The following is a 19,437-nucleotide window of genomic DNA, read 5'->3' as shown; positions in this document are numbered from 1 at the left end:
TTTGGGCCCTCAAATAATTCCTGCCGTGCTTGAAGGGCAAGATGGTGCGTGTCTTCACAGACAATACCACCACAATGTTTTACATCAGAAAAAGCAGGGGGGCATCAGGTCCTCAGCGCTCTCGAAAGAGGCGCAGGGCTTATGGCATTGCGCCATCACTCATCCCGTTTTATCTGGCAGGAGTCGAGAACCTTGAGCAGGGAACTTTGCTTGTACCACGAGTGGGAGCTTCGGCAGGACCTAGTGAAGAACCTGTTCCGCAAATGGGGCAATCCCCCGATTTGACTTGTTTGCTACGACGATGAACACCACGTGCCAGAGGTTTGCCAGCAGGTTTCCCCAGCATGGGGGGGGATGCATTCTCAATCTCTTGGGAAGGCTTCTGCGTTCCCTCTGTTGCTTCGAGCCATCAATCTATTCAAACGGTGCCGGCTGATCCTCGTCGCACCGGCGTGGTCGAGGCAGATCTGGTACCCGTACCTTCTCAGCATGTCAACGGCACCACCAGTCAAGCTGCCAGTGGTCGCAGATAATTTTGCCCGGGAAGGCGGCGCCATTCTGCACCACAATCCAGGGTCTCTAACCTGAAGGCTTGGCTATTGGAGCGCTATAATTCGATGGATACGATCTCCCGGCAGACTGCAAGGATGTTCTCGCCAAGGCTAGAGCATGGTCTACTTTGAAATGCTATGGATTCAAGTGGAAGAAATTTGCTATTTGCTGCTCTTCTCAGAAGATCGACCCACTGAGGGTCAAGGCCCCTCAGTGCTTCCATATTTGCTGTCATTGGCCGATTCGGGGCTGGCCTATGCCTCCATCGTTCATCTTGCGGCTATCTCCTGCTACACCAGATATCCAGGACGACCGTCCTTGTGGTCGCACCGATTGGTCAAGGAATTTGTCATGGGACTATTCTGCTTGTTCCTGCTGGTGAAGGCTCCGGTCTGGCGCTTACTAGGCTCATGAGAGCCTCTGCTTACTGCACCACTCTTTTTGTTTGATTTGGTTTTTTGTTTATTTGGTAATGCGCACCAAACCCTTAGGTAGCCGGGTGCAGCCGATCACAAATCTTATAGCTTAGTTATAGTATGTGGGCACAAGTACAACGGATGCATAAATACAGTACAAATACAGAGCATAGCCGTGGTAAGTCAAAGAAACACTGACATGTTTAACTATAAATGCACATATATGATGTTGTATGTGTGTGGTTGTATATCTGCATACATATATAACATTATAAATAACCATGCGTGCACAATTGCCTGAAATAGTGTGATTCAACGGCCGCAAAGGTGTCAGTTAAGGGCCAGGAGTGGTAGCAATGTTGTGAGTCAGGTTAGGTGGTGTTAATGCGCAACCATTTGAGTACCTTATGTCTGAATTTAGGGTAGAGTGGTTCTAGTCTGTGGTCAAGTGGTAGCTTATTCCAGCATTGCGCAGCTTTAACAGGGAAGCTAGTTCCTGCCGCTGTTGATTGTTTGAACCTAGGAATCTCCAGCATGAATGTGTTAGCAGATCTCGTAGGCTGGGTAGCTGCTCTCCTAGTGATTTATTTTTTCCACTAAATAAGGAGGTGTTAAGTTTAGGCATTTGGAGGTGAGAGAGGCTGTTTGGAGGATTCTATCTGTTATTTTCAGCCAGTTAACCTCTTTCTTGAATTTGGTAATGTGCTCTCTATAGGGGATATCCAACGCTGCTCTCGGCGTTCTGCAATCTTTAAATTTTCTGTGATATATTGGTTAGCTCCTGAGTGCAAGGCATTGTAGTAATCTAATCTTGACATAAGAGCATTGGCTAGTGTGATGCAACTAGCACTAGAGCGGTACGGTCTGGATGCTCGGATTAGTTTGCAAGTGTAAGTTGTAGAGGAGGCAAGTGAGTTAACTTGTTAAGTGTGAGAGGAGTCCAAGTAGAATCCTAGAGTTTTAACCACAGGCATCACCGTGATAGTTGTGATCAATGTTGAAGGATGCGTAGTTTGGGCTGAGTTTTTGGATGTTGGCTTCAGAACCTATGATTAGTATCTCCGTTTTTATGTTATGTTATTTTGCACTTATATAGCGCCTTATATACCCTGAAGGCGCTGGTAGGTTGAACGCCCTTGGGAACCGAAGCTCATATCAGAGAGAGTAGAGAGAGTCAAAAAGGTGCGTGTGTGCACCGGGTATGTGTACAGCTCGTGCGGTATCGGTGTAATAGCTGCTTTCTAGCGGTAGGTGTGGTGGTTGAGAGGTCAGGAGTATGTGTTCGTTCTGGCAGGATTTATCCAGATCGGATGTGGCTGCGTTAGGCCTGAGAACGCCTCGCTGGGGGTGCGTAACCAGCAGTGATTACTTAGAGTGATGGGGGGTGAGCAGCAAATGTTGATATGAGAACAGTTATACCGAATGGTGTCATAGTATCTGTGTTCTATTTGAATGGTGATGTAAGGAGAGGGTAAGCGTGTTGGTGAGATATGATGGGTTACATGCCCTTTCAGAGACTTCTAAATTCACAGAGAGGTTATTGGGTACACTTCTATATTCAACTTTCCACGGGAGGCTATTGGGCGTACTTCTTAATTCACAGAGGCTACAGGGCACACTTCTAAATTCAGCGGGGCTGTTGGGCACATTTCTAGAATCAGAGGCTATTGGACGCACATCTAAATTCAACTTTCTAAGTGTACTTCTAAATTAACTTTCCACAGAGAGGCTATTGGGCACACTTTTAAATGCAATTCTATATTCAACTTATCAGAGTGGGTACACTTCTAAATTCAACTTTTCACAGAGAGGCTGTTGGATACACTTCTAAATGCACTTTCAATTCAACTTTCTAAATGTACTTCTAAATGCAACTTTCCACAGAGGCTATAGGGCACACTTCTAAATGCAACTTCTAAATGCAATTCTAAATTCAACTTTCACAGAGTGGGTACGCTTCTAAATTTAACTTTCACAGAGAGGCTGTTGGGTACACTTCTAATTCCCTTTTCACAGAGGCAATTGGGTATACTTCTCAATTCACTATTCACAGTTCTGTTTAAGTGTGGGCATGCTAACTTTCACAATTCCATCTAAGAGTGGACATGCTAACTTTCACAATTCCATCTAAGAGTGGACATGCTAACTTTCACAATTCCATCTAAGAGTGGACATGCTAACTTTCACAATTCCATCTAAGAGTGGACATGCTAACTTTCACAATTCCATCTAAGAGTGGACATGCTAACTTTCACAATTCCATCTAAGAGTGGACATGCTAACTTTCACAATTCCATCTAAGAGTGGACATGCTAACTTTCACAATTCCATCTAAGAGTGGACATGCTAACTTTCACAATTCCATCTAAGAGTGGACATGCTAACTTTCACAATTCCATCTAAGAGTGGACATGCTAACTTTCACAATTCCATCTAAGAGTGGACATGCTAACTTTATCGTCATTCAGGCAGAGGCCATGGGATGCCATCCATGGCTGAATGAGGGTGTAGATCTTGTTCACCAAGGCTGGGTCACCTCGAAGTTGCCCGAAAGGGGTATGAGGATCTAAGTGTCGTCTGCATAGTTAGTGTATGTGACACCCAGTCTGTGCAACTTGTCAAACAGAGGCTTGGTGAAGATGTTGTACATGGTAGGGGAGACACAGGATCCCTGTGGGACACCAAGTTATTTTAACGGGGTCAGCGGAAGCTGAGGTGGAGAAGACTCTCATAGTGCGGTTAACTAAGAAGGATTGGACCCAAGCTATAGCATCTCCAGTGAAGTTGGCGGCAGATCTAAGGTGGTTATATAAAACTGCATGATCCACCAAGTCGAAGGCTGCCGACAAATCCAGTAAGAGTAGCAAAGCTGTATTTTTCCGTTTATTCTTTAGTTCTTCAATTTGTGTCTTGAGGTCTAACAAGGCTATTTCCGTACCATTGAGGGGGCGGAAGCCTGATTGCCGTGAGCCAAGTAGGTAGTTGGCTTCCAGGTAATCCTGGATTTGTATGTAGGTGGCTCTATCTAGGTTTTTAAGTAGAAATGGCACGGTGGTGATCGGTCTGTAGTTAGTGGGGATGATGGGGGGGGGGGGGGGTAATGTCAAGGTTTGTTTATAAGTAAGGGGAGACCCAGGATTTTTTGAGATTTGTAGGTACCATGTTTGATTTAAAGGAGCAATTCATAAGCTTGGAGATAAAGGGGGCTAGGTCCCTACCGGCATCCTTAATTTGTGCTGGGTACGTGTCTCCCTTGCAGAATGAGGGTTTAAGGGAGAGTATTTTTTCTGTGTCAATTATGGAGATAGTCTTAAATCCAAAGGGTATTGTTGTCCTAGTCTCCAGGGGTTGGTTGTTGATCAGATGGTGGTAATGTGGCTTTTTTTTTTATTTGAAATTTTGTATTGGAGAGGGGAAATTTTGTTTCATAGAGCATTTTGTATGTTGGTACACCATACTTTGTCCTCAGGGGCATTGTCTGCCGGTTGGATTGGGGATTCCAGTTTGTGGAGGATGGAGAATAGTTCTTTGGTATTAGAGTTGGCTTTCGCAATCCTGTCATTGAAGGTGTTCTTTTTAGTTTTGGTTATTTCTTTTTTGTACGATTTGGCAAATTCAGTTACTTTGTTTTGAAGGGGAGTGACGCTAAATAGATTGGAGCTTTCTTTTATTGTAATCTTAAGGATTCAAGTTGAGGAGTAAACCAGGCATTCAAGTGTGCTTCCTGCCTAGCTTTGCGCAGTTTGACAGGAGAGATCATGTCCAGTACCTTGGTCATAGCGTTTTTGAGGGTATTTACTAGAATGTCAGGGTTCAGTCCAGAGATAGCAGGAAGGAGGAGAGGGATACGTTTTTCAGCAGTAATATCCTTCTTGCTTCTGGTCGGGAGGGGGGGGGGGGGTAACCATGTTGTTGGTCTTGGGGTTGAGAAGATCTAGTGTTGCGGCGAAGGTTATTAAATCTATCCATGGTTGTGGGACAATATCGGTGATGTTAATATTGCAGTTTAGTTGAGATACCCAGTCAAGGGTCCTTACTTTAATGTGAGTTGGGGAAAGGACTTTTGGAGTAAGACCATGGTCATTTAGCAGAGCTGAAATTGATTGTGTGTTTGTTGTCTGTATCGTTAAAGCCAAGATTAAAATCTCCCATCAGTAATGTTTGAGTGGTCTTTTGTATTATTGGCTATAAGACTGGTTAAGTCTTAAATGGTGCCAAGTGGCCCGGGGGGGGGGGGGGCGCTATATATCAGGTGGCTAGTTAAGAGTGCGGTTAACGGGAAGGGGCAATTTGGTTGTGAGTATTTCACAGGATGAGTAGAGTGCTGATGTGGCAGGTCTAATGGGAAGTGTTGTTTTGAAGATGATGGCTAGGCCACCACCTCTTGCATTAGGCCAATCTGTTCTGAGGATCTGGTAGCTGTCAGGCACCACTAAAATGAGTCGGCCCTGCAGCCTCGTGAAGCCAGGTCTCCGTTATGGCTAGTAGGTCCAGGTTATCATTATTTAGGATGTCTGCGATTTCAGTAGCATGGGCTACCACAGATCTAGCGTTGATGAGGGACCCTGATGACATTAAGGTACTGGTAGGTTTGGCTATTAGAGATCTTTTAGGTGAGAGGGTATTTTGGATTGTATGATTCTTGTTAGGAATTCGAGCACAAGTATTGGTAGTCTGCGTTGATGTGGGAGGAGAGTTCTTTGGTTGGGTGGTAGTGCGTCTATTAGCATTATTGGGGTGGTTTCTTTTGGGTTCGTAAATGCAGCGCAATCTAGACCGAAGTCTCGAGGGTCTCTCCTTAGGAGGGCTTGTTTTAATAGCAAGGGTCATAATGGTAAGGATAGCAAAGGTAAATAGTAAGGTCTGAACTAATTTAGTAAAGCAGGAAGGGGGCATTTTCAGGCTATGCCGAGAGCATACTATGTACTAACACTTAAGTATAATTTCAGTATGGGCGGCAGGGTATGCTTCCGTGCTGTATCTAGAGGGTGCTGTGTGCTGGTATCTAAATTCACTTTTAGTGCAGAAGGCCAGAAATACTTATGACTATGCTAACATCAGAATACAGTTATAGTATAAAATGCAGAGAATTCTGTCGTACTAAGCCTAGGATGTGCTAACATCTAGGTTCGATTTTGGTGCAGAAGGCCAGAAACACTCAAGACTAGAGTGTGCCATGCGCTAGTATCTGTGTACAGTTGCCATTTAAAAAGGCAGAAGGACTTATACTATATTTGGGAGGTACTCTATGCTGGAATACAAATATAGTTCTGATGCAGGGGCCACGGACATTCATGCTATACCTACAACGTGCTAGTGTTAAAGTCTAGGAAGCAAGGGAAAACGTGGAAAACAGCTTTTCTTGTGGCCATCACCTCTGCACGACGAGTGGGGGAGATCCAGGCCCCTCCTGTAAACCACTTTACTTGACTTTGCACAAGACGAGGGTGGTGCTGCGACGCACCCCTACTTCATGCCCAAGGTGCTGTCGGGCTTTCATCTAAACAAGCCCTTGGTGTTGCCTGTGTGTTTATTTTTTTTTCTTCCCCAGACGCCTTCGTCGCTAGCTGAAAGGACTTTGCACTTGCTGGATGTGGCTAGAGCTCTGAAGTTTTATGTGGCCCGCACGAAGAGTTTCTGGAAAACCTCTGAACTTTGGTCCTGTGAACCATGGGAAGGCCTTGTCCAAGGCTTCCATTTGCAGGTGGCTCTCTGGCTGTATCACCCACTGTCACGGTTGGCAAACCTGCTGCTGCTTGGCCGTCAGAGATCCTACTCTACCAGAGTGATTGCTGCTACAACAGTGTTCCTGTCTGGTGTGCCCCTGCTGGACATTTGCAGGGCTGCTATCTGGAGGTTGACGCACAACTTCGCGAAATTCTACTGCGTCGACAGGGATTCCAGGGAGGAGTCCAGAGTCGGACAAGCAGTGCTGTGCAACCTGTTCGCTTGAAGGTGTGCCTGGTGAGGAGTTAAGAGATTGCTTCTGTTGAGCCGTGCCACCTCCCATGGTTGTGCATGTGTACTGCTATGTATTCTTCATTCATGAGCATGTGAATCCATGCCAGACCCCATGCTGGAGAAGGAACAAGTTACTTACCTGTAACTGTTGTTCTCCAGCATGGGTCTGGCATGGGTGCCCATGCGAACCCTCCTGCCTCTCCCTCTGCGGCTCTTCACTTGGTTCTACTGCCACTTTACGTGCTTCCAAATCTGAAGATGGCTGCCGGAGGAGGGGCTTGGGTAGAGGGAAGTCATTGGCTAGGGGCAGTATGACATAGAGCTCAGTGATTGGTTTATAGGAGAAAGACAGTTTAGAAACAAACTTTTTTCTTTTACCGAGGATTCCCAGCATGACGGAATATTCATGAGCATGTGAATTCATGCTGGAGAACAACAGTTACAGATGAGTTACTTGTTCCATCCAAACTAAGGACACATTTGAGGACACTGATTTTTGTAGATGACCTTCTAAATGAAAGGAAAGCAATTAATACCTCTTCTAAAGTCAATTAAAAAGAATTGCTCCATTAGTTTCACCTTCTTGAACACGGGCAGTGACCCCCCAGAGTTTGAAAGTTTTGAAATCTGCACCATCAGTCCCCTTCTAAATTACAGGCCATGTGAAGCCAGATTTGCTTGTTACCACAACAAGGGAAAAGGGCAGACTTATTGTCCCAGTCTGTAGAATGGCAAGATGAGGAGTGCATGAGACCATATGCTCTAGGCAAGAGGGTAACCACTTCTGGGGCCAACAACTGCACTACTTGCCAGTTACAATACTGTTCAGTGGGATCTGGTACAAAAGCATCTGGGCTTAGTCCCTAAGCCAATAATGTCCCAGTTCATTAAAATTACAAATGAAGGGAAACTGGCAGCACAAAATCTGAATCGTGCCTTAGGGACTTGATTGAAACAATGGCAATGGAGGAGGAAACTGACGATTGGAACAACTTAAGTCGTTTAGAAGTGGTTGAAATAGATCACCAGGTAAACTGTATAACAGGAGCCTGTTCAACTCGCAATAATCCTTGAGCTTAATACAAAGCCGGTGGATAAAATGGCTAGTAAAGCCCCCTTTAGAACGCTGGCAGGAGAAACCTCCTGGCAGGGGGCTGTTGGGTGGACTGACAATCAACAGGATGGCCTGAAAAAGCCTCCAATAACCGCTCAGGGGAATCCTATTGGTCCAAATCAGATACACGATGGAAGTTACAGGTTCCACTAGACCAAGTAAATTGATTCCAGTCTGCCTAGAAAGATTACTCCCAGTCGTTGATAATGTAATCCTGAATCTGCGGAATGTGATGAGACTATTCCAACAAATCCCTAACATGAGACTCCTAACATCAGAGGACATTCGGGTAGTCTGTAAATGAGAATTGTGTGGATTGGGTAATTATCCATCTGGACTTGATGATAAAATCTGCCTTACTAGAATTGAGTGATCAACTCCTATCATTTGGATATTGTTAGGCAAGAAGTGATGTAGTAACCCTGTGTGAGACTACACAACCTTTGTCCTCTTGGTATTGGGTATCCCACCTTCTGGTATAGGCCTGTACTACACAAGTTGGTAGTGTGACAGGCTTCTCTCAAGAGGGGTACATTAGAGCTGTAGCAATGAAATCCACAAATACAAGTAGAACTTGTACTCCAGGTTTTTGTTAATTATTTATTTAACAATAGTTTTTAAATAAGCATTCTTTGAAAGGGTATTGTGTAGCTATCAAATATACTTTAAAATAATTTTCCAGAATCAGCACAAAGCTAGTAGATACTCTACAGATGCTTCTTACACACTTCCTACACCCTGAGGTGACATCACTAACTAGGACAGTAATGTCATTTATATATCACTAGTACACTTAGTAGATTCTGAGGTTTGTAGAAAGGAAAGGTTAAGGGAAGGAAAAGGTTAACAGGTTCTCTCTGCATGTGAGCACTTTAAATCTTCAAAAGAAGTATAGATAAATACCTTCCCCAGCAGTAATAGTTAGAAACCAAGTTTTCACCTAATATGGACAGTAAGTATCAAAGTCAAATTAACTAGAGTCTGCAGGAAGTGGGGACAACCAAAGTCAATTGGAGCACTGTCTGTAGAGCTGAGGCACTTCTTAGATAGCAAAGGCTTGCACAAAATTAGATTGTTGTAGAAAAATTCACTTGTAGGGTCACAAGCTGTTAAACTTGTGAATGATGGGGCTGAAATCAACTCTAGCAAAGTAGCTACTGCAAGTCTCAACCGAGAAGAGCAAAGCTAAAAACACTGAGGTAAGTACCTCAAGTCAGATCAGTACCTTTTGGTTAGAAGAAGTGATCCAGCTAGCTTCTGCCTGGTTGCTGCAGATCCTGGGTTCCTGGACCTCAGTCGTGGGGACAAGAGGGAGGGTGTCTGGAGGACCCCTGCACAGCAATTCGGAGGTTGGCAGCAGCTATGGGCTCTTTTCACATCAGCAGCACTTTGCGGTATCAGCGCTCTGTAAACCGCACCACCGTGGATCTTGACTACTGGTTGGGCTTCCTTCACTCCTTGTGTCCTTCACTCTGGTAAGGGGACTCAAGCTCTTGTCGTCCTTTTTCTCGAGGGTCCTGCGGAGACTCTTGGAGCTTTTGGTCGGAACCCAGACGCTGCACCTGACTATGGTTTTGGTACAGTACCGCAGCAGCAAAGAAGTACAGCCAGTTGGGGAAGGTGGTCCAGTGGAGTTCGTCTCTGGGTTAGTTCCACTAACCGAAGGGAAGAAGTCACCTCTTCCGGAGTTTCTCTTGTTGATCAGAAAAAGGAGTTTCAGCACAGCAGCAGAGCTTCACCCTGGGAAATTCAAAGGTCTGGGAGGATGCAACAAGCTTTGTTCACGATTTCTTGGTCGGGTTGTTCTTCCCAGTGGTTGACTGTCTTCAGTCCCAAAACCATCGCCTTTTAAGCAGGCTTCTCCCATTCATGCACAGCTTGCCACTCAAACAGCACGGTGACTGTCCTGAAAGGACAGCCAGCCAGCCAATCGAGTGTGGGTGCATTCAGGCATTCCTAAAGACAAAGGACGGGAGAGTTTTGGGCACCTTCCTCGCTTCCTGCCCTTCAGACACACTGGAGCCAGAGGCGGGTTTCGGTACTGAAGCCTGCCAAATGCAAAACTAACAAAGGGCTCAAACCCGCGCAAAGTAAAACCCAAGAAAGACCTCGCAAACGGACAATGGTGAAAAAAGCTTTGGCAAAATGGTCACCCATGGGTAATACACTGCAGCTGAGGATTCAGCCTATGATGGAAAAGCACAATGGTAGGGAGATTAAACCACTGCCACCAGCCATTTAAAGTTGTTAGGGTAACGTAATAAATGTTACATGAGTAGGTAGGAAAAGGGGCTACTAAGTAAACCCCCCAGCATTCCACATAAGATGGTGTGAGCTGGACCTAGAAAGAGAAAAGGTAAGTAAAGTCAATTTCACTTTACTTTTCTTGGGAACAAATAGTTCACCCAAGAAAAGGTGATTAAACCTTATGAGAAATCTGATTTATCTGTGACACTCCACTGAAGGTGCTGTGTCACCATACAAAAAGTAGATGCCTTTTGGAGTTTGTCAGACTCCAAAAACAAAGGAAACTCATAATCTAAATCATGTCAAAAAACATGAGCGTGTGAGGAAAAGGGCTCACTCGCACCAGGGTTAAAATTTTAAAGTCCTAAAGTCCAGCAAAAGAGCTGGGGTCTCTTAGGTTGAAGGGAATCGGTACATAAATTATAATTCTCCCTACAGATAGGAGCTGAGTGACTATTTAGAGAATACAAGAAAGTCGAGTGGAAACGTTGCGATGGGAGAGAAAGTAGATACCCTCGGAATTAGAAATTGAACAGAAAAGGCCAGTGATTGGAGGAACCAGAATTTGTAGTTAACATCGGAAAGAGTTCAAGCAGAAAAGGCAGTCCAAAGAAGGGAAAAACTATCACCCATTGGCAATTACTTTTGACAACTCCATTCCAAATAAGCGGATGGTAAATCACCATGAGCCCTGGCAGGAGGGGGAGGAAGCCTCAGAGCTGGTCATGGCTGGTGGAGGCATTGACTGAACCTTGTCAACAGTAGAGCCATTTAAAGAATGAGGGGGTGGTGCTCTATATATTGGCTCTTTGAACACTAGGGGCTTCATGGAATTATTTTCAAATGAAAACTTAGGTCTGGAGCAGTTCGATATGATATATGCCTGTAAGACTTGGCTTCGGGGTCAAGCTAATGTACAAAGGGTATCAGGTGTATTTAAATCGGGCTCATAAAGGACAGCTGGGGAGGCTATAATTCGAGACTCTTGATGTTGATCAAAATCGGTAAAGACTTGGCTGTGGAAAGAATATTCCAAACTAACTCCTTGCTGAGGCTGGGCTGACAGTCTGGACAGCAGCTGGAAAATGACAATCTTTCTTTCCATTTTATATTGGAGTGTGTACATGTGTTTGGAAAGGGTTTTTATTGATTCATTGTATTGCTAGATTAAGCCCTAATTTCAGTGGCAAATCCCTACGTTGTTATAGGTGGAGAATTCAACATGCATCTACTGAATATTGAGGGGGCACTCTGCGAGTCATTGTTACATGGTTAAATGAGGCAAGTGCTCGCTATCTGGTAATGCTAAATGGTCAGACAATGGTGACATCCTGGGGATGTGTACATGGTCTGGGGGGGAGGGGAAGGGGGGTCCCAGAGGGCGTGTCTGGGTTATGCTTTGTTTCAGCAAATGTCTCGGTGGCAGTAGAGAGATGCTGACAAGTGATCATGACATGCTAGCAATTAGCTGGGTAGTGACACGACAAGCGGGGAATAGGATCACCCCAAAATCAGTTGAACTTTCTTGGAGGGGTGGCGGGAATAGGCTTAGAATTAAAGAAACCGAGGTTCTGAAGGTGACAGCCCAGTTCAAGCGTTTTTATAGCTGATAATCCGAGTAGAACAGACTATGCTTTGATTCTCAAGCCTATATAGAAGAGTGACCGGAGTGGTAAGGTGAACTTTGTACCCCTTCACTCTTCTAATCATGATGTATTCGTGGCGAGGATAGCATAGAGAGCCGACATCAACCTTAAAGGGGTCTAGATGATCTAGCTGACACAAAAATAAGAAAAAGGAACCAGACTTGCTGCAATCAGGTTCGAGCATCCAAAGCAGCAAGGCTACAACAGGATGCAGAGATGTTGCGGGCAGTTTGTAAAACAATGAATGTATGGGAACTTATTAACAAAGGGGGTAGTTTCCAGCCAGCGCACACAGTTGTCCAAGTAACAGAGGAAAGATAGGTGGACCGCTATTTGAATTTATTTTCACTGGCTGGAGAAGTGCAATTTGAGGGGGTGGAGGGGCAGGTGGTCATTTGTTTGACAGAGGAAATTGGAATGATAGCAAAATTGGGCTCATCGAGAGCGGCAGGACCAGATGGTCTAGCGAACCATGTTCTAAAGGGAAATGCGAATGTTTGAGGGGATGTTGTGGTCAAGCTTTTTAATCGGATCATGGTGACAAAGCAGAATCCTGCTACATGGCGGGAGGTGGTCTTGGTATACATTTTCAAGATGGGAGATCGTGGCGACCCAAAAAAACTATTGCCCAATTGCCCTTCAGGATACCCTGAGCAAGCTATTTGCATCAGCCATGGTAAGAGATCTAAACGCATGATCAATGGGATTGGGTCGCCTTGATCTGCAACAGATGGGCTTTGTGAAGGGGAGAGTGGGTACCTCCTTAAACCTTTCTGCTGAAATTTCTGAAGCTGACGGCAATGGAAACCTAGAATAACCTCTACTTTGCAATGCAAACTTTATACTCGAACGAATCGGTCCAGGTAAGATTATCAGCAAGTGGGACTCTCTCAAGGAAAATCAATACTTATCGAGTGCTGAAGCAGGGTGCTCCTTGGTACCTATTTTATTTAATCTCTACATGTTGGACTTGAGTGATTCCCATATACGAGCTTTCACGACTAAAACATCCACAGGGTCCTGTATGCCAATGACTTGGTCTTTATTGACCAGACTGATTGGACTTCAGCGCAGGCTAAACAAGTTTGTTTTATCTGAAAGAGAATGGAATGTGAGTAAATGTCAAAAAATCTAAACTCCTTATATCATTGACATGCAGGCAACAAAGGCCTCTATTCTTGGAGGGTGGAAGATGAAAGATTGGAGCTGGTGGCATTCATAACTGTTAGGCAGAGTTTGTATGCAGTACACTTTGGGACCTCTGCACACCACTATGACCACAGGTCTTAAGCAAACCAGCCTTTGGTATAAGTCTGTACTACAGTTTTGGTAGCAGAGCTGAACAGCCAGGCTTATCTCAAGAGGGGAATGTGAGCAGTAATGATGTTACACAGATGTTTACAATCACAAGTATTCAAATAAACTCTTACACAAGGTTTCTTTGATAAATACTAATTTATTTATTGGTTATAAAACATTCATAAGAAGGAGGCAATCATATAACACACAAATATACTTCAATACTATTTCAGAATACTTTCAAGAGGAGTAAAAGACAAAGGTTATTAGAACATGAAAGGTTAGTTATTCTTAGTGTAGATATTTTGAGTTCACCAGAAGAGTCAATGCAATAGGCTAGGCCAAAGTCAATGGGCTAAAATCTTGGATTGGATAAAGCAGTTCTGGTAGTTCAACGGAAAAGTCTCTGCACAAGTTCTCAGAAGTAGTTTGTAAAAAAAAAAGTCATATGTTGGGTCACAAGCTGATTAGGCCTGTGAGTTGGGAAAGTTTCAAGCACTTTCACCGCGAGAGGCAAGTACACGAAGTCTAATTTCACAGTACCTTACAATGAAGAAAAAGATGCAGCTAATGACTTCTGTTCCTGGCAGATCTTGCTGTTCCTGTGCCTCAGTCATGGGGACAAGAGGGAGGACGTAGGGGGACTCCTGCACTTGAACAGTAAAAAGCTTTCAACTGGCAAACTTCGATTCTGGTAGCTGTAAGTAAAGCACACAAACTGGTGTCCCTCCCCCTGGTTATTCGGTTTCTTGCAGCACTCTGAGGAAAATACAACCAGCTCTGAGACTGGAATCCAGGTGGCTTACTGTCGAGTTGATTGGTCCCACCAATTCAAAGGGAGAAGTCGTCCTTGCAGTGCTTCTCTGTCGAGATGAACTTGGCAATTCGGACCTGCAGCAGGGCTTCACCGGGCAAACCAATGGTCCAGGAGTTGCAGCAGCCGTCCTCTTCCAGCTAGTCTTCGGTTCTTTCGTTCCAGTGGTCAACCCTGCCTTCCAAGCCAAGAGACTTACCTTTTATTCAGTTCTCTCCCATTCATTCCAGTCTAGCTGTCACTCACCCAGCAGGGTAGCTGTCCTTGCCGGAAAGTCAGCCAGCCAATCACCACGGAGTGCATTTGGGTCTCCTAGGAGACTAAGCACAGAGTTTCGGGTACCTTTTGTTACTTCCTGCCCACCTCAGACACTCTGGCGCTAGAGGCGGTCTTCATTCCTGAAGCCCACCAAAGGTGATGGAACAAAGGGACCAAACTAGGTTTGGTGCGCAGCGCCAAATTCTAGAAGGACCTTTCCACAAAGAAATGGTGAAAAAAGAAGACTGGGTCCTGTTTTTACAGAGGGGGCTCTGACGCCATCTTGAGAAACATGGCTCCCGTGATTTAACATTACCGGAGCTTCTAATAGTTTGCGGTCGGGAGCAATTATGGTAGTTGTTAAACCACTGCCACCAGCCATTCTGAGAGGAAAGTGTAGCATTTAACTGCTACATGAGTATCTAGACACGGAATACTAAGTAACCCCTTCAGCACTCTATTGCTAGATATGGTGTGCTGGGTCTAGGAATTTAAAAGACTAGTAAAGTCAATTTCACTTTCACTCTGGGAAACCGTAGTTTATCACAGAGAAGTTAGTTTAAAACTTGCTAAAGCCTGAGGGTGCTGTGTGACACAAATTAAACGATGATGCCTATGGAGTTGTCTAAACTCCATAACCAAAGAAAACACAAGAGTAAAACACACATCAAAATACATGAGAGAGTGGGGAAAAAGGGTCGCACTCTATCCAGGTAAAACAATCAAGTCCTCAAAATCCAGCAAAGTTGCTGGGGGGTCTCTAAGATGAAGGGAATTGGCACATTTTTGAGAATTCTCCCTAACAATAACCTATTTAGGTATTCTAGTTAATACAAATCTGCATGAAAATGCCCAACTCGCTATGCTATGAGTTAAGGTTGGAAGACTAGCGGCTTAGGGAACAGCTCTGCATATGGGGTTTATTCAGCTCTTCCCCCCTCAAATTCTATAAGCAGAAGGTGGTGCAGATTTTAATGTATGGTGCAGAGTTGTTGAACATGTCATGGAAAGTGTGGGGAAATTTGAAGGGGCTATTTTGGAAGAAGGTTTTGAGACTACCCAACTTGTTGCCAGTGTATCCTAACCGATTTTTCTCCAGACAGCGCAATACCTTTTGATATTTTGACACCGGTGCGAGGAACTCCAGAGATTAGAGATTGAAGTGCTGGAAGGACAAATATGAGAACTTTCCTGAAAGGATATATTGCAGCAGATCGGCTCATCACGAATCTGGTAAAAGTGAAATTTGGATTGCTACTATGGAGATGAGACGCAATGATGGGCTGAGGCTACTGTTGGGACGGGAGATAAGAGGGTAACATCAAAATCCCATATCTGCAAAAATATCCTTCAACACATTATAGAGATCTGTTTGTGCTGCTGATTTTAATATTCTCCCTACAAGAGAAGTACAATTGACAAGGAAACTGATTGTGGAGGAGGACTCGTGTAGATACTGTAGAGATAAGAATGAGTCCCTTTCATTTAATAACCACCTGTAAGACCCTGACAGAACTAAGAACTAGATAGTTGGAAGGGCATTTGGAGCAAATCCATTTACTAACAGCAGTGGAATGGTGGAATCAGATTCCTAATTGGAGAGAAAATGTTTGGTTTTAGTGGTAATGACATTTATGGAACATGTTTTAAAGGAGGGCGAATAACCTGTTTGCAAAGCAATGAAGCGCAATATGTTAGCCTGTGTTTTTGTTATGAATTGCTTTACTGTGATTGGTGGGTTTTTTTTAGGGGTGTACCGAACTTCGGCTTCGAGTAGGTGTTTAGCCGAATTTTGGCTGAAAACCAGCTATTCTGGTTCGGCCAAAGGTTCCAATACTTACTTGAAGCCGAAGTTTAATTTTTTTTTTTTTTTTTTTTCTTTTAAAGTCCTCTTTCTATGATTGTGAATCTTCTCTGTGTGAGAGACGATGGCCAATCCTAGAAAGAGGACAGTGGCAAAGCAGCAGTAGCCAGTAAGCTAGTAGCTTACTGGCTCCTGCAAGCAACACGAGCAAAAATACCCTGCACAGTGCCCGAGAAAGGAGCCGGTTCCTACAGGAGGGTGAGCTCGCGGCAGCGCAGATGGGTGAGTGTGCACCGAGCAGCCCTTCTCCCAGCTCCCCGCTCTTATTACTGACTGACAAGAGGGCGCAGAGTCGACCCTTGCGTGGGGGAGGGGGTTTGATTCAAAAAAGCAAGATCATGTTTTATGAAGTAATCCATGCTCCTGTTTACCTTTTTTTAAGTGCAGATCAAAAGAGCAATATATTGATCTTCCTTCAGTCTTGCTGGGGAACTGTGACTGTACAGTGACCATCAGAGGAAAGGTGGACAACAGAAGAATTTACTTTTGAAGGTTTCATGTGTTTTAATCGCAGCAATTTTCACCGCAGCAATTTTGACCTCGGCTATTTTCACTGTGGTGTTTTCACCTGAGGCCCCATCTAACACACAACCCATCATTATTTTTTTTAAGATCGCCAAAAATGTCAGGGGTGAAAATAGTTGCGACGAAAATTGCAACGATTAAAACACGGCCACGGCTTTTGATGCATTGTGTTGCTTGGTCAATGCTCCATTATTTGCCCTGCGGTGCTATTCCAGTAATTTTCTCAAAATAAGTGGTTGTTTTCCTGCTAAGTTTTCAAATTCACATCATTGTATTTCCAAAGCGTTGTAAGCCACAAGTGTTTTGGAGTACTATGATGCTTGACTTTCACAGCTTATAGTCCATAATCATTGCAATGAATAAAGTCGGATAACACAGGATTTGTTCCATAAAGTACTTCATCAGGACTATACCATATGACGTCTGCTCTAAAGTGGCTGATATAAGCCCAAGTCTGGGCAGTAAAGTGTCGAGCAACATACTTTTTAGAACACTCTGATGTACCATGACGTTTTGAAAACACGATGAATTGAAACTTTGAATTCTACCATGAAGGGAACCAAACTAATTACCAAGACATTTTATTCTGCACTATACGTACAATATTGCTCTACCTAGAATTGAGCTCTTTTTCGTGTCTTTTGCCTTTTAATTCTCGAGGTGGGATGTCCACCACAAATGTTAGCCAGCATCCACTTCCTTATTCAAAGGATTGAGCCAGTAGAGAGTCTATGTAGTACTAAACAGAGCAGGCTTAGTCCTTTGGTATGTTTTACATGTGGATGGCAGACTTTCAAATATCTTAGCAGATATCAGGAGGACCAGGGGAAAGAACTGAAAAAGCAATGTCCTGATGTCACTGGTCATCTCCCACCCATGCTGTCCACTAACTGCTCTTAAGTCGGAGATTTCCAACCCAGATCTCCAAGGTAATTAGGGTTCCTCCAACTGCGTTTCCAGTAATATATCGAGTACCAGTACTGTCAATTTCTCTTCTCTCTTCCCCCCTGCATCTCACTCTCCCCTACTCTCCCCTTGCCCTGCCTCACCCTTCTCTCCTCTCTCTCGTCTCTCCTCCCCTGCATCTCACACTCTCCCCTCGCTCAGCATCTCTATCCCTCTCCCTCCTCCGTGGGCGAAGTTCCTTGTATATTGGGTTGCCCATCGCATGCATCCCTTGTGTGCATCCTGTTTTTGTGTCTTCAGGAGATGGCATTGCTCACACATATGATTACCATATAAATGTACAACATTTATACAGAACAGAGAAACACCTGGCCCTGAGCAGACTGCGGCCACGGCCCATTGTTCGCCTTCATGAAACATGCAAATGATTCCCTGGCACTAAAAAAAAAAAAGTTCCCCGCGGACCTCCTGGCTCCCCTTTTATGAAAAATAAACACAACTGAAAATGATAGCTTCTCCAGTGCAAACGTTTTCTGCAGCTCTCTGGGTACCCCCACCTCGCGGAAAAGCGATGCTTTCGGTTCAGTTAGAGATGGGATACAAATGCCAGTTTCACCAGGGGCGGACTGGCCTGTAGGGAACTCTGGAGATTTTCTGGTAGGCCTTGGCACACTGGGCCTCTTTGTGGTATTTCCAAATTTTCCCATAGGAAAAGGGTTAGGCTTGCTGAAAATGTGTAATATGGGGCCAATTTTTAAATTATTTCTAGAGCCTCTTTTTGGTTGTGCAAATGCTCAAATGGGGTTGAAAAGGGCAGCTGAATGAGTGCATCCGTGATGCGTGCATTCACATGCTCTTTACTGTCTTGCGAAGCAGTATTTCTCATGTGCTGGACAATGTATTTTAAAAAAAACTATTCGGCTCACTATTCGGCTGCGGCCGAATAGTTTTACTAACTATTCGGTATTCGGCGGAATAGTAGTTTCACTATTGGGTGCACCCCTAGTTTTTTTTTTTTTTATATGAAATGTGGAGAAGGAAATGATGCAAGTAGGAGTGAATATGTGAAGGGGTTTATTTGGTAAAACAAACATTTAAAAAAAAACTACTGTGCCCTTTCAACATATCACAGAATCAGGGGACATCATTAAATCTATGCGCTCAAACACAACTTGGCAGTCTGGCTCTGGAGGTCCTAGAATCTGACCATTTAAACCTAGACCAGAGATGTATGAACACCTTAAAGGAAGTATGCAAACCTAACACAAGGTACTGCTATTTCAAAAAATGGCAACATCTTGTGGTGCAAATCGCGCAAGATCAATCCGGTTGACTGGTCATCTTCTCATATAGTACACTATTTCTCCAGCATGGGGTCTGGCACTGATTCACATGCTCATGAATATTCCCTGGCGCCAGGTTGGGAATCCTCGAAAAAACTGTCTTTCGCCTATAAACCAATCACTGAGCTCTGGGTCATACTGCTTCCAGCAAATGACTGCCCTCTCCCTAAGCCCCTCCTCTGGCAGCCATCTTCAGATTTTTACCGCCTATTCAAGTGTTGGGAGTCCTTGTGTCTTGCTCTGAGAGCTTTTCTACGTTTTTGCGCTTTTTCGATTAAAAAGTTCCTGTTTTTGTCAAATCGAGCCTGTGTGCTCTTTCGTTCCTTTGACCGCCAAGCAAGAATCAGTTTGTGCGTGTCTTTCAATGCCCCTCAAGGGCAAGACTCATCGAGGGTTTCAGGCAAGATTCCAGAAGGCCATTGGGCCTACACCGCACGCCGGGCCACTTCAGAGGAGAAGGAGGGAGGCTCCTTCAAGCTCTGCTCCAGCTGC

Source organism: Ambystoma mexicanum, chromosome 11, assembly GCF_040938575.1.
Source record: "Ambystoma mexicanum isolate Mex_15411 chromosome 11, UKY_AmexF1_1, whole genome shotgun sequence".
NCBI lineage: Eukaryota > Metazoa > Chordata > Amphibia > Caudata > Ambystomatidae > Ambystoma > Ambystoma mexicanum.
Note: the sequence above shows the minus strand (reverse complement) of the source record.